Here is a 14,597-nt window from a genome sequence, read left to right as displayed (position 1 = left end):
GGAAATAGAAAAGAGGGAGCCCGTAAGGCTAGGGTATTGCAGCCCGAGTCTCCAGGGGACGTACTCGGTATCTTTGTGTGTGGGAAGCACGAAGAATGACATACAAGTCGGAGGCCTAAATTGTTAGAAATTAAAAAGAACCCCTGGGACCAGGATATTAATAGATCTTAAAAGAGCCTTTCTAAGTTGAAACTAGACCCAATAAAAATCGGAAACTATAGGATTATATATACCCCCACAAAAACTACCAAGCTACTACATAAAAAGTTATTAGATCAGAAAATTTACTCTTCGTTTCAAGATGGCGGACATGTTAGACTATCATGGCCGTTGTTTTGGGCTTCATCCTCTTTTCAACCCGAAAAAGAGTTAGGATTCTAATATCTAGTGATAAAGTTCCAGACGAGAGTAGACCAAAAACTAGCAAGGGAGTAGGAAAACGCTATTAGACGTGAATTGTTGGACATCGTCTCAAGATGGGGGCCATATTAGACTAACACTGCTGATGTTTGACATCATTCTGTTTTTCACCCGTTGAAGAAATGGGATTCTACCATCGAGAGATTAAGTTTTACGTTACAATTCTATATCTTGATATCCCCACGAAAACTACCAAGCTACTACATAAAGAGTTCTTCGACCAGATAATTTACACTTCGTTTCAAGAGGGCGGCCATGTTTGACTATCATGACCGTTGTTTGGACTTAATTCTCTTTTCATCCCGTGAAAGAGATGGGATTCTAATATCGAGAGATGAAGTTCCAGGCGAAAGTACACTGCCTTCATTTAAAGACAAAAACTAGCAATGTACTAGACAAAAAGGATAATAGACCTGAAATGTTGGACTTCGTCCCAAGATGGGGGCCATATCAGACTAACACTGCCGATGTTTGACATCATTCTGCTTTTCATTCGTTGAAGAGATGGCACTCTACGATCAAGAGATGAAGTTTTACGTTACAGTTTTACACCTTGATATCCCCACAAAAACTACCAAACTACTACATAAAAAGTTATTAGACCAGAAAATTTACTTTTCGTTTTAAGATAGCGGCCATATTAGACTATCATGGCCGTTAATTTACGTTGCTTGGACTTCATCCTCTTTTCAACCCGTGAAAGAGATGGGATTCTAATATCAAGAGATGAAGTCCAAGGCGACAGTAGACTGCCTTGATGGAAAGACAAAAACTAGCGAGGTACTAGGAAAAACCTTATTAGACCTGAAATGTTGGACTTTGTCTCAAGATTGAAGCCATATCAGACTAACACTTCGTTTCAAAATGGCAGCCATGTTGGACTATCATAGCCGTTGTTTGGTCGTCATCCTCTTTTCAACCCGTGAAAGAGATGGGGTTCTAATATCGAGAGATGACGTTCAGGGCGACAGTAGACTGCCTTGATGTAAAGACAAAAACTAGCAAGGTACTAGGAAAATCGCTCTTAGACCTCGATTGTTGGACTTCGTCTTAAGATGGGGGCCATATCAGACTAACACTGCGGATATTTGAGATCATTCTGTTTTTTCACCGGTTGTTTCACCTGATTCTACCATCGAGAGATGAAGTTTTACATAACAGTTTTATATCTTGATATCCCCACAAAAAGTACCAAGCTACAACATAAAAAGTTATTAGACCAGAAAATTTACTTTTCGTTTTAAGATGGCGCCCATATTAGACTATCATGACCGATGTTTGGACTTCATCGTCTTTTCAAGCCGTGATAGAGATGGGATTCTAGTATCAAGAGGTGAAATTCCAGGCGACAGTAGACTGCCTTGATGTAAAGACTAAAGGTAGCAAGTTGCTAGGAAAAACGCCACTAGACCTGAAATGTTGGACTTCGTCTCAAGATGGGGGCTAGACAAACACTGCCGATGTTTGACATCATTCTGTTTTTCACCCGTTGAAGAAATGGAATTTTGCCATCAAGAGATGAAGTTTTTTGTTTGAATTTTATATCTTGATACTCCCAGGAAAACTGCCAAGCTTCTCAATGAAAAGTTATTAGACCAGAAAATTTGCTTTTATCTTGAAACATTCGCAAACATAAAGACATCGAGAGCTCCGCAAGGTTTCGCACTAGTTTGCTGGAGAGATAGGCAGACGACAATAGAAACGAATCGTTTGGGATAAATGGCCACAAATGTGACGAGTTTAATTGAAACTAAGGTTACAAACAAAGATTGAAATCTCTTCAGGAAAGGTGGGGTTAAAACTTTCACCACAAGCCACAACAACGTGGCAACCCCGCAAAGACGCTGGCGGATCTCTCGAAAGAAAAGGCACACCGAACAGTGGCGCCACAGCCCCAGACTGACCAGCGTCACTGAACGAATATTACAGGGCGACGTGCATATCGGGTCGCAAAATTCAAAATTACGAAAACTTGGGTATTTTTAATAGCCCGGAAACAGCCCTTGTCTGACACAACCGGGCAACAATATGGAATAAAGCCAACCATAAGTCTTACTAAGAAGACACGATGACACAGATCTTATACTAAGGAGATCTGGTAAATACAAACCCTGGCAATGCCCTAATAAAGTATTTCCATTAAGTCAGAGAGCAAATGAACGGCAATGAAGAAGCAGTCCAATACCTGACCTTCTACATTGACCCAGCTAACATTGTAACAATCATGTCACCAACTAACCGAACGGGCTAAGACAATTGGGCACAGACTCACGATATGCTAAAGAGTAACTTAATATTACCCAAGAAGCGAGCAAGCACTGTGCTGAACAGATGCACTAGAAGGAATTCAGTCAATAAAGAAACAGTCCTATACCTGACCCTCCATATTGACCAGACTGCTGTTAATAAAAACCAACGGTAAAACCGGGGGTTAGTCCCGACATTTTGTTTCGAGCGCGTCACATTCCAGGCGTGCATAACACTGGTGACTGCCGATGTTTGACATCATTCTGTTTTTTCACCCGTTGACGAGATGGGATTCTACCATCGAGATATGAAGTTTTGCGTTTCAATTTTATATCTTGATATCCCCATAAGAACTACCGAGCTACTACATAAAAAGGTTTTCGACCAGAAAATTTACACTTCGTTTCAAAATGGCGGCCATGTTAGACTATCATGGCCGTTGTTGGGACTTCATACTCTTTTCAACCCGTGAAAGAGATGGGATTTTAATATCGAGAGATGCAATTCCAGGCGACAGTAGACTGCCTTGATGTAAAGAAAAAACAGGCAAGGTACTAGGAAAAACGCTATTACTCGGACCTGAAATGTTCGACTTTGTCTCAAGATGGGGGCCATATCAGACTAACACTGCCGATGTTTGACATCATACTGTTTTTCATTCGTTGAAGAGATGGGATTCTATCATCGAGAGATGAAGTTTTGTGTTACAACGTTATATCTTGATATCCCTACAAAAACTACAAGACTACTATGTAAAAAGGTCATTAGACCAGAAAATTTACACTTCGTTTCAAGATGGCAGCCATATTAGACTATCATGGCTGTTGTTTGGACTTCATCCTCTTTTCAACCCATGAAAGAGATGGGGTTTTAATACCGAGGGATATAGTTCCAGGCGTCAGTAGACTGTCTTGATGTAAAGGCAAAAACTAACAAGGTACTAGGAAAAACGCTATTAGACCGGAAATGTTGGACCTCTTCTCAGGATGGGGCCATATCAGACTAACAGTGCCGATGTTTGACATCATTCTGTTTTTCACCCATTGAATAGATGGAATTCTACCATGGAGAGATGAAGTTTTACGTTAGCAGTTTATATCTTGATATCCCCACAAAAACTACCAAGCTACTACATCAAAAGTTATTAGACCAGAAAATGTATACTTCTTTTCAAGATGGCATCCATGTTAGACTCTCATGGCCGTTGTTTGGACTTCATCCTCTTTTCAACCCGTGAAAGAGGTGGGATTCTAATATCGAGAGATGAAGTTCCAGTCGACAGTAGACTGCCTTGATGTACGTAAAGACGAAAACTAGCAAGGTACTAGGAAAAACGCTCTTAAACCTGAAACGGTTGGACTTTGTCTCTAGATGGGGGCCATATCAGACTAACAATGCCGATATTTGACATTCTTCTATTTTATTACCCGTTGAAGAGATGGGATTCTACCATCGAGAGATAAAGTTTTACGTCACAATTTTATATCTTGACTGACTTTACATTTTCTCTTGACTTTACTGAATACACATCAGTGAAGTAATGGAACTGAGCATTCAAGCTTCATTTTTTGCTTGCTAGGGCAATCCCTAGCGAGACGTCCTTGTTATCCACATGAAAAACAGGATCCAGATTCCCCATTCCCTCCTGTATGGCAACAAGTTTATCCTTGTTCTTGTCTCAGAGCGGGACTTCGTCACGTTGGAGTTGCCATTAAAACATAGGCCCATGCAATTGGCCTTTAGTTCGACTTTCAGGTTTTTTGAGCGCCTTTCGCAATCTGTTCCCTGAAGCTGACTAACCTGGGAACGCAAGTCCTTTACCATAGTAGAGAGCTCCTATCGGGGAAAGGGAAAAAAAAGGGAAACAATGAAATTTTTGAGGACGAAACCTGGGTAATTTGAATCCAGTCTAAGTCTATCACCAAATCCTCGACCACTTTGGCACAATTTCGTTCTCATTTGAAAGGCGTGGAGTCTATAGAGTGCCAGTAATTTTTAATATTAGGACTAGTTGCTCTTAGGATTATTTTTTATTTTAATTCTGATTTTTTCTTAGCGAATATAGTAATTGTAAGTAGTAATGTGTTATCGTAAATAGTCGTGCTCTTCGGAATATTTTATATTTTAATTCTGAATTTATCTTAGAGAACATAGTATAGTAAGTAATAATGTTATCGTAAATAGTCATGTTCTTAGGAATATTTTATATTTTAATTCTAAGTTTATCGTAGCGAATATAGTCATTGTCAGTAGTAATGTTATTGTAATTCGTCGTGCGTTTTTGTCATAAGGGCCTCGCTCGGGAGATTGGGCAGCAACTCCCTACGTTTACGGCTCAAAATAAATTTACCTTACCTTACCTTAAGTAAGACAAGTGAACGAGCTGACCGTCAGCGTGACTGGCGCGTGCTAATTAGGGGGGTTGACACTCCTCGGTCTCTGGCTCCAAGTTGAATTCCCAAGAAATAAACGGAAACAAAGCTCCTGTGCGAGAGAAATCGTCTTCTGCAGTTAAAAGTAGTCACGCACTCAAAACGACTAGATTGACTGACATATCGCATAGTGGAACACAAATAGGATGTAATATCCAGGGTTATATTCGCCATTGCTTATTAGCGCCTGGACCGTAAACGTAAAGAAGGTTGAGAGGTGCGGGAAATATCTTGAAACCGTAAAGCCTATATAATATATTTAACAATTAGATTATTCGCTCGAGATTTCTATGAGGCGATAGTTGATGAGACCGAACTGAAATGTATTCAAATAACAGTTTCAAGTTATTTCTCGACGTATTATTAAACTTTTTGCCTTAGAAAGATCGCTTGGATTGAATCGTCGTATGAAATTGCAGTTGTGTGCATGCGCGCATCATTTTTTCAGTAATTCTAAATTTTTTAAAGCCTCGAAACCGTAATGTCCTTCTTTTAGTCATCTCAGGAATTTTAATTAGCCATTTGCATCAAAATATTCCTTCAAAACTTTGGAAAAACGGAAAAAACGTCGTCACTTCGTACGCGACCTCCAGCCACTGCACACTAATGGCTGATATTGTGCAAAAGCTCAGCCAATCAGATTACAGCATTTGCATTAGTATACTAGTAGAATTCTACTAATACATAATATAACATATAATATAACATATAATATAACATATAATATAACATATAATATAACATATGATATAATATATAATATAACATATAATATAATACATAATTGCGTTCCAGAGGACGCAGTTCTAATCTGGTAATGCAGCAAAAACTCGAGTTTTGTGTATGTATCTTTCTGTGGACACAAATTTGGCTCCCATTCAGGGGCGAATAATGTCATCTCCATGATCGTTCATGTGCTTTCTTTCGAGTGTATTATTGCGGACTGTTGAGTGTCGAGGCAGCTTATTGTAGACTGTAGCAGATAATTTGTTTATTTAAAGTTCGAAGTGCGTGTTAATGGCATTTAAAAACCTTGCAGACATGTCTTCACGAAATGTGTGCGATTTTTGTACGAACAATAAGCTGTAGTTTGGCTGCGTGTTATGTACCCTCTTCTGTTTTTAATTCGACCAAAACCAACGCTGCTTTCTGACCTCTCTGCTGAATACATTAAAGGAGGAAATGTGTAGTTTCACTTTCCTGGCCTAGATTATATAACAAAACCCAACGATAGTTTTTACATAGGAAAAGAGTTCAACTCCCAAAGGATTGCTTTGGTGCACAAACATGTCCTCTGTTTCATTGTGTCGGAAGTGAAAATGCCCTGTAGCCCTTCCCCCAAAGCCAAGGCGATTCAAAGTCGTGTTCATAAACAGGGTAATTGCCTTAGTTTTGGTAATAAAAGCACGTCGTCTCGCATATCGACGGAACAGGCATCGTTTGTGTTGATTTACGCGGTCCGTATGAATCACGGACTGCGGACTGCGGACTGTGGACTGCGGACTACGGACTGGGTGTAAAACATGGACTTAGGTATAAAACGAGGACTAAGGATTACGGATTGGGGACAAGGCAAGGACTCAGGTATAAAACGCGGACTGCGGACTAAATGCAGCCTACCAACTGCAGTCCGTATTTTTTGCTGACCGGTCGTAACTAATATTCCCGGATATTCCACAGTTTTGGCTGAGGAATATTTGGTCACGTGACGGGTTTAGACCAATTACGCGCGAGCGAAAATATTTGATGGATTATAATTGCTGGTATAACCATAACGTATAGCCCGCTTCTAAACCTATCAATTTGGGAAAGATATTTACTATAGTGAGCGCAAGCCCACACCTCAATAACATAGGCAAAAGTTGGCATTATAAGGCTGTCAACCAGCAGTGTAAGCTCTTGTAGTGAGTAGCCCTAGTATTTACAAACTCTAAGGATGTACAGTCTAGAACTCGCTTTGCTAAGCATATTTTCGAATTGGGTGTCCCAGTTACATGGACCTTCATTGACTGTAACTCCTAACAGTTTTAGTTCACTCTTCTTAGCTATTCCTTCACTGAACTCTGAAAGGGGCATCCTGGTTTTACCCTTAACAACATTTTCTTCGAACAGAAACAACATTTTCTTCGAGAATTACAGTAATATAGAAAGCGTCTGACAGTTAGTCTGACACATGATCCAGGTATGGTGTGCAATTTGGCGAATTATCCCAGTATGGACCATAATGGTCATCTGAAGTATTCTCCTGTACTGGACTGATTCGGCTGGCCCGTTCAAAATACTGCAGTCATCGTCAGTATCGTATCCGTCGTCGTCACCATGATCATCATCATCATCATCATCATTCAGATCATCATCATCTTCATTGTCGTCGCCGTGGTAACTACTGGTACTGGTTGCAGCATTGCCTGCATTTTTGCCTAGCAGGCTCGAGAGGTAGTCCCTTGCGTCACGGCTAAGCCGAGCTGTATCATGTTGGCATACCAATAACTCCAGCCATTTTTTCTCTCTTTTGTTCAATTTGAAACCAAGCTCGTTTACTATATGACTTTTTTCACAGCGAGAGTCCTAACTTCTGACGTCCTCTGAGAGGTACGCATAGCCTTGCGTTTTGCCGCACGATATTTGTTCTGTTTTTTTGATCGCGATTTTCTCTTGAAGGCTCCAAAATCTACCTGAGATTCGAGGCTTTCCTTCCAAGGTCAGTTAACTTTGATCTTGTGGAAACCAGCTTGGTTTTTAACTGGCGCAGCTCAGAAATTACGTCCTCGTCAAACTTGTATGACGTTCTTCGGCCAGCTTCAATTTTTCCGTTTGCAAGAATTGAGGACTGTAAATCACTCTTCACTTTGTCTTCAATTTCTTGTAAAAAGTTTTCTACCTGTTCCATTTGATTTAAGTTCATTGTCATAATGCTGGAATCATGGGGCTTTAATGTGTGGTTCTCCCTCGGTAGGTAGCCAGCTGTGGAGGGGTTTTCTGTGTTCTCCAGCTGCTGTGTTTTCCTCTTCACCTTCTCAACTTCTTGGCGTACCGCGTACTGGCGCCTCGCCTCGCCTCCTTATGGAACTCTTCCGAAAACTCTGTTTTTTTAGATACAGCCTAAAAGGAGATATTTTCAACAAAAAAGGATTCATTACTTGGTTATAGAAGTGGTTCATTGGTGTTCGGGGATTTGGAATCCAACCAAGCGCCTTGTCTCTCCGTATTTGTAGCTCAGATGAACTTGTATTCCTACCAGTCACTGGCTCATTCACAGGGGAATTGTTTCCTTGTCTGTATGCTTTAAGAAGCCTTTCTGCTTCAAAGACGCTCATTCCTTTTTTTAGAGTAAGAAATCAAGAATGATCAATATAATTAGACAAAAGCGACATATAGTATCTTTGATACTGGCGTATTTAATCTTATAAAAACGTAGTTGGTCGCTTTTAAGTATTTTAGTTAGATCAGTGTCACTCTGCATCATATAGTGGAGTGTGACGTAGATCGTATACTACCAGAAAATCTTACTCTTGATTGTTAGAAATTATTAATAGAAACATTTATAAATCATTACACAAATGACAATTTTATATAAAACCCTCAGGAAATACTGTACAATCAAGATATATCTGGTACAAAAGCTTGGTAGTTCTATTAAAAATAACACAAGCGCTTGGCCTTCAAATTGGAATGAATAGTCGGAATGGATTTTGTCTGGATAAACACTATTCAAAAAAAACAAAACAAAAAAAAAACGAATTCGACTGACAAAATTGCAGTAAATAATTATAGATGCAAATGTCTGTAAATGTCACTAACCCTAACCCTAACCCTAAGATGAGACACCAGATACTGCACAACAAAGTGAAAAAGATGAAGATGACAGTGAGGGTGACGATGACAGCGAGGACAACGACAACAGTGATTATGACGACGACAACGACGGCGATGATGACGACGACGACAACGACGATAGCGGTGGCGGCGTTAGCGATGATGTCAATAAGGCAACAATGATGATAACAGCGAAGAAGTGCAAATAAGTGACATTCTGTTTACTACCAAATCTGGTAGAACATGCAGGACAGGGAAAGGACGATATCTGTACTATTGATTCAGGAGCCATAATCGGGGACGGAGACCGTAAGCGCGCGCCATTTCAAGTATTGGGGTTGTCCCCATGATATGGGACAATAATTCTATTTTCAGAACAAATTGCGCCATCACCTGCGGCACACGCGCGTACATGCTACGAGGATTTTTGCGGATGTCGCGCGGGGGAAATGGCGTCCGAAATTCCCGAAATTTTTCATGTCTTTGACCCACAACTGAACGTGTTTACGTCTGTTGGAATTTTGCCTAGGTATTTTCATCGTAAGCTGCTCCAGTTTGAGTGAAGTAAGACAGTGTCGAAGTTAGATATGTTCCGCTGTAAGCTTATATATATCGCTGACCAAGTTGTGTTCCGACGGATGCTTCTTTTGCATGAGCTGTACATTACTCCACTTTAAATTTCACATATGTTAAAGATTAACAGCTTTTCCATTACACAGCGAAAAACTAGCTGGATATATTAAGATATAGCAGAGCTTCAGGACTTCATAGTTTCCTAGCTCCTCTTGCCACACGCTTGCGAGGAATTTGCCAGTCTATCGCGACCGAAAACTAAACAAAATAATTGCTAGTTTGAGTTTCGCTTGAATTGTAAGCAACGCTTGATGTTTCATCAAGGCCCAGTAACTTTACGTCCGTAGATACTGCTCAGTTTTATTCGTGTAAAAGTCCAGTAAATTCTCTGTTGTCGATAAATGAGAGCGCCTGCCGATGCGTGTTTTGCACAGTCAGTAAACATGACAAATTGTAATTCCGCCGCACTTTCGTGTGAAGCGTACATCGAACTCAAACAATAACTCTATAGTCTTTAAATATGTTTAAGATTGATAAATGTTTCAGAACATATTAAAGCTAAGCTGAAAATATGCGAAAAAAGTAGAAATAATCAGCAAAGTTACGATGACGCTTTCTTTAATCAACTTCGAATAACGATTTCGATTTTGTTGATCGAGTTATCAAAACTCCTTGTCTATTTTCATTTTCGCAATGTAAAACTTCACTATGCTTAATTTGGAGAAACACACATAAAGTTAGTAGCCTTTTTTGCGTTCGTGAAATTTGTTGCAGCATCTCAGCACAAAATATAACGAAAGAAATCTTTGTCAAGATTTGTTGACAATTGAAAACACCGACTCGGACTTGAAAGTGCACGAGCTGCACTATGCAAATGAGCCAATTGTACGCGTCAGACTTTCCTTTCCGGCAAAATCTTTTGCAAACTCACCAAACAAGCAGAAACAATAAGAAACCGTCAAAACAGGTTTTGATTATGATTAACCATTGTTTGAGAAACTCACAAATTAACTCGATACCAGAGTAGAGAGTTTTCTTGCTATATTCTTAAGTCAGAAAGAACGCAAAAACATACGCGTAAGCTTACAACTAGCCTGAGCAGATCTTATTATTCATTCTCAGCGCGAGATTAAAGTCTTGTTTTCGACCCTGAAAAACCCACCTTTTTCGTTAGCTCAGAGCATAAAACTACATATAAGCGCCCTGGTTCGTATTCCCTGCCTTATTCCCTGCCATCGCCGTGAAAAATACGCAAGAGAATCTCTCAACTCTCACCATTTGATCACGCAACGTGACAACATCCACGTGACAGTCCCCGACATGTGCGTGAATCCGCGCGGATATATGACGTCAGGATGGCGCAATTTGTTCTAAAAATAGAAAAATTGTCCCATATCATAGGTGCGCGCGAATCCCGAGACTTACGGTCTCCGTCCCCGATTATGGCTCCTGATTGATTCTATCAATCAAGGTTGATATCTGACTATAGGAAAAGCTGAGAGTTATTTATAAACCACTGTTTTACTGTTTTGCCGTTGGGGAGGGTCACAATTTTTTTATTTGAGTGTTTGGAGGGTCAATTTTTTTAAACCTTTTATGGGAGAGGGCCACAACTTCTTGGCGAAACTTTTTCTCAGTTTAGTGGCCCTCCCCCCCAGTAAATAATGACCGGTCCCTTACTGTATGGGTTAATATCTTACGACACTATCTTTTCGCACACAACGCGATAGGAGACTGAGTCAAAAGCCTTACTAAAATCAAATGAAAAGGCTCTGAAAAAGTCCGTATCCCTGTCAAGTTACTCAAGCCAAAAATGTTGGCATTTAATGAGGGCCATACAGTTGTGTTGTGTCCCTTCTTATAAGCAAATTGGTCAGGTCCAATCGCTGACTTGAGGATAAGACGTAGTTCTTGTTTGCGGAAAAGACGCTCAAATATTCTCATTATGACGTTGTTTAATGAGATTGGTGTAAGTTGATTGCATTCAGTCGGAGGAGATTACAACTATGATGCTGACTGACAGATTAATGAAGCCGCCATGGTGCAGTCTCTTGATCCGTGTCTTCGATTCCCGATATCTAATCAGGGTTCTTAGCAGAAGTTTTCACAGGCGTCCCATAAAGCATAACAGGCGGCCGAAGGGGCAAGCCAGCGTAGGGGGTCTGGGGTTATGCTCCCCCGGAAAATTTTGAAATTGTAGGTTGCCAAAGATGCGATTTTGGGAAGGGTCGGGGGGGGGGAGGCAAAGTGTTACGGAAAATGAGTTTTTCATAAAATTAGATGTAGGAAGTAGCGCTGTTTCACCTTTTTAATTTAAATACTATTTTCTTCTTGAAACGTCTCAGTCTGCAAGTCTTAATTTATTGTTATATGTGTACAAATTTTTAATGACCGGAGCAGGTGGCTACATTCGATTTTACAGCTAGCCGGTAGAATTCCGCCGTTCTACTAGAGAAACCTGTGACTGATGTCAGTTGACATACCAGCAACTAACCATCCCAAGGGTTTGGAAACTGCAAAGTTACTGTTTAGAGTGCCAAATAGCCGTCCACCGTATGGGCATGTGACATTTAGTGATCCCCCTTTTGAGCTCTCAGTTATGACTGATCCCCTTATGCCCTTCGTGTCATTCTAAAAATCCAATGATCCACCCCGGTTTGAAAACTGCTAGTTGTAGTTGTGTTTGAAAATGGCGCGTCTCGAGCAAGTGGGCTATTGTTTCAAGCCTACGACCGAATAACAATGGTAACCAAGACTAAAACAAAACCCATTCAAAAAAGCCACTTGTGTGTAAAATGGTTCACAATTGCCGCGAATTTTAAAACTGAGGTTACTGTTCCGGCTGACTTATTCGAATAGCCGACCAGATCGCGCAATGAATATAAACATGGAAAACGTCAGTGATCGGGAGCTCTTTTCAGAGCTCTTCGAAAACCCGATCAATCCGTTACTCCTTCATATGGTACCTCCATTTGTTGACGTAAACAGTCCGATGTATTATCTTCAACTTAACGGCGAAGTAATATATAACTGGCGACAAGTTCACGGGCGTCCCCAAACAGTCTTCGACTTGCTCCAACGAAGCATCTTGCCTCTTGGATACCAGCTGAAGGCATCGGGTCAAGAGCGTATTGGAAATGCCCTTGCTGAGAGCATTAGAAGATTCTGGAGAAAAGTTCAAGGAACAAAGGACGGAAAAAAACGAAAAAGATTAAAAGCAGAGACTTGGGTCAAGCTGGCCATAAAACCGGAGGAGATCGAGCGGACACCTTTCGACGTGTTGGTCGAGACCAGAAATGTAGAGGAGAAAGCGGCTTCTCTGTATGAGGAGATGCGCCGATTTTCAGGCGAGGCCACCGGTGGATTATCTCGCTCGATGGTAGGTAGCGATTTCTCTTTTTTAAAGCTGAAGTTTTTAGAAAAGCTTTAGTTGGTTTATAAGCCGTTCCATGCTAATAGTGTGATATCTGTCACCTTCGTAGGGACCGAATGGTGTTGCTGGCCGCCCGCTTCATTAGCGAGCAGCCTACAATCAGAGATTTGTTGCAAAATCAAGGTAAATATTTAACTCATCTTAAAGGAATAGTTAATCACATACATGCAATCTCATTTGACTTTTGAATTGAATTTTTTCTCCGAGTATTTTGTGCGCTGACTGAATGACACCTTTCTCGTGTATTCAATTTAATACAGTTTATCTAACTTAGTGGATACGTCTCTCGTAGGTACGCAACAGACTTCAAATAAAAGGAAACCGGATGAAGATGAAGACTTTGGGGACAAAAGCAAAAGAAGACAAACTGAAAAGAAAAATAAGTTGTGATTTTTTTCCTGTGTAAAAAAAACTCTCAGCTTTGAAAAAATATCAGAATTGTAAGTTACTATTTCCTTAACATTAAAAAATTATTTTAATTGGTCATTGCTTTATTTCATTTGCCTGATGGCTTCTAAAGAAGCCGTTTGTTTGATTGTCCTGCTTGAACTCCGTCAGATGGGTCCAGCAAGGTATTTCTTTCTGAAGACAATGCGAACGCGTTCCACTGGACGCGAAACTTTCTTCTCGCCGTGGTAAAAGGAAGGTGACTTCGACAGCAGCAGGCGGAAAGTCAGCTGTACGATCCGGCAACGGCTCCCATTTGCGTTAATTGTCCGTTCCACGTACGGACCCAGTCCAGCATCTTCTAATTCTTGATCGCTGATTTCTGCTGGTTTCAACTGAATTTGGGCTGGCATGTTCGGGAACAGGAAACGGACCACGTCATGACGAATCTCGATCGATTCCTCGTGTTGCAAGGGAACCTTCATTCCCCGCTCAAACACGAGAGCAATCCTTTCACGGGCAGCTTCCACACGTACTGGATCGGGGTCCGGACTTTCGAAGGCTTCTATAAGCTCCGGCGGTAGGTGAGCTTTGGGTTCCCATGTGTTTTCGCTGGCGCAGCATCCTAACCACTTGACCATAGAGAGTGGTTTGCCATTTCGGAACTTCTTGGCAACTATGCGTTCAGCTTGATAAACACCAAGAACGTCAGGTTTTTTGTCGCACATAATGCCGGCTCGTGAGATCGCGAAAGAGTCTAGGCTCTTGTAAAAGCCCTGAGGTGGACGGCAACGTTTCTCCATGTTGAAAAAAATTCGAATGGTTGAAAACTGAATGACGTTGGAAATTTATACTGTCCTATTCGCGGCAAAGACTTGCCGACGGATCGAAATGCACCAATGGCTATCAAGTATTTGACAAAAGATTTTTTTCCAGCTAACCGTTAACGACAATCGTGAATACATTAACTTATACAATCTTTGCAAGGAAAAACCAAAACACTTCGCGATCTCTCTTATCAAGACTGGCGTATGCTTGTAATTCAGTTTAAACGCGCAGAGACGGGACATCGTTTCAACCATGATACTGATCGCTGCGATTTGATCAGTGGTCAGACCACTTTTTTTGCCCGCGCGTTTTAAGCATTCATGCATTTGGCAACCATTATTTAAATTCACTCACCGGCTGTTCTGGATACGCGAAAGTTAAAAAGCATCCTAAGACGGAACAAATAGTTTGTTTATAGCTCGTTTTCGCTTCCGCGCGCAAACTGCACAGAGTGAAAGAAT

At 40.9% G+C, this 14,597-nt stretch overlaps 1 pseudogene; it reads right to left on the bottom strand.

The window, feature by feature from the left end:
- Positions 1–6,094: 6,094 nt before the first annotated feature.
- Positions 6,095–11,432, bottom strand: LOC145484378 (uncharacterized; annotated as a pseudogene).
- Positions 11,433–14,597: the final 3,165 nt, after the last annotated feature.

Source organism: Orbicella franksi, chromosome 4 (assembly GCF_964199315.1).
Source record: "Orbicella franksi chromosome 4, jaOrbFran1.1, whole genome shotgun sequence".
Lineage (NCBI taxonomy): Eukaryota > Metazoa > Cnidaria > Anthozoa > Scleractinia > Merulinidae > Orbicella > Orbicella franksi.
This window is presented reverse-complemented; position numbering and strand designations above follow the sequence as displayed.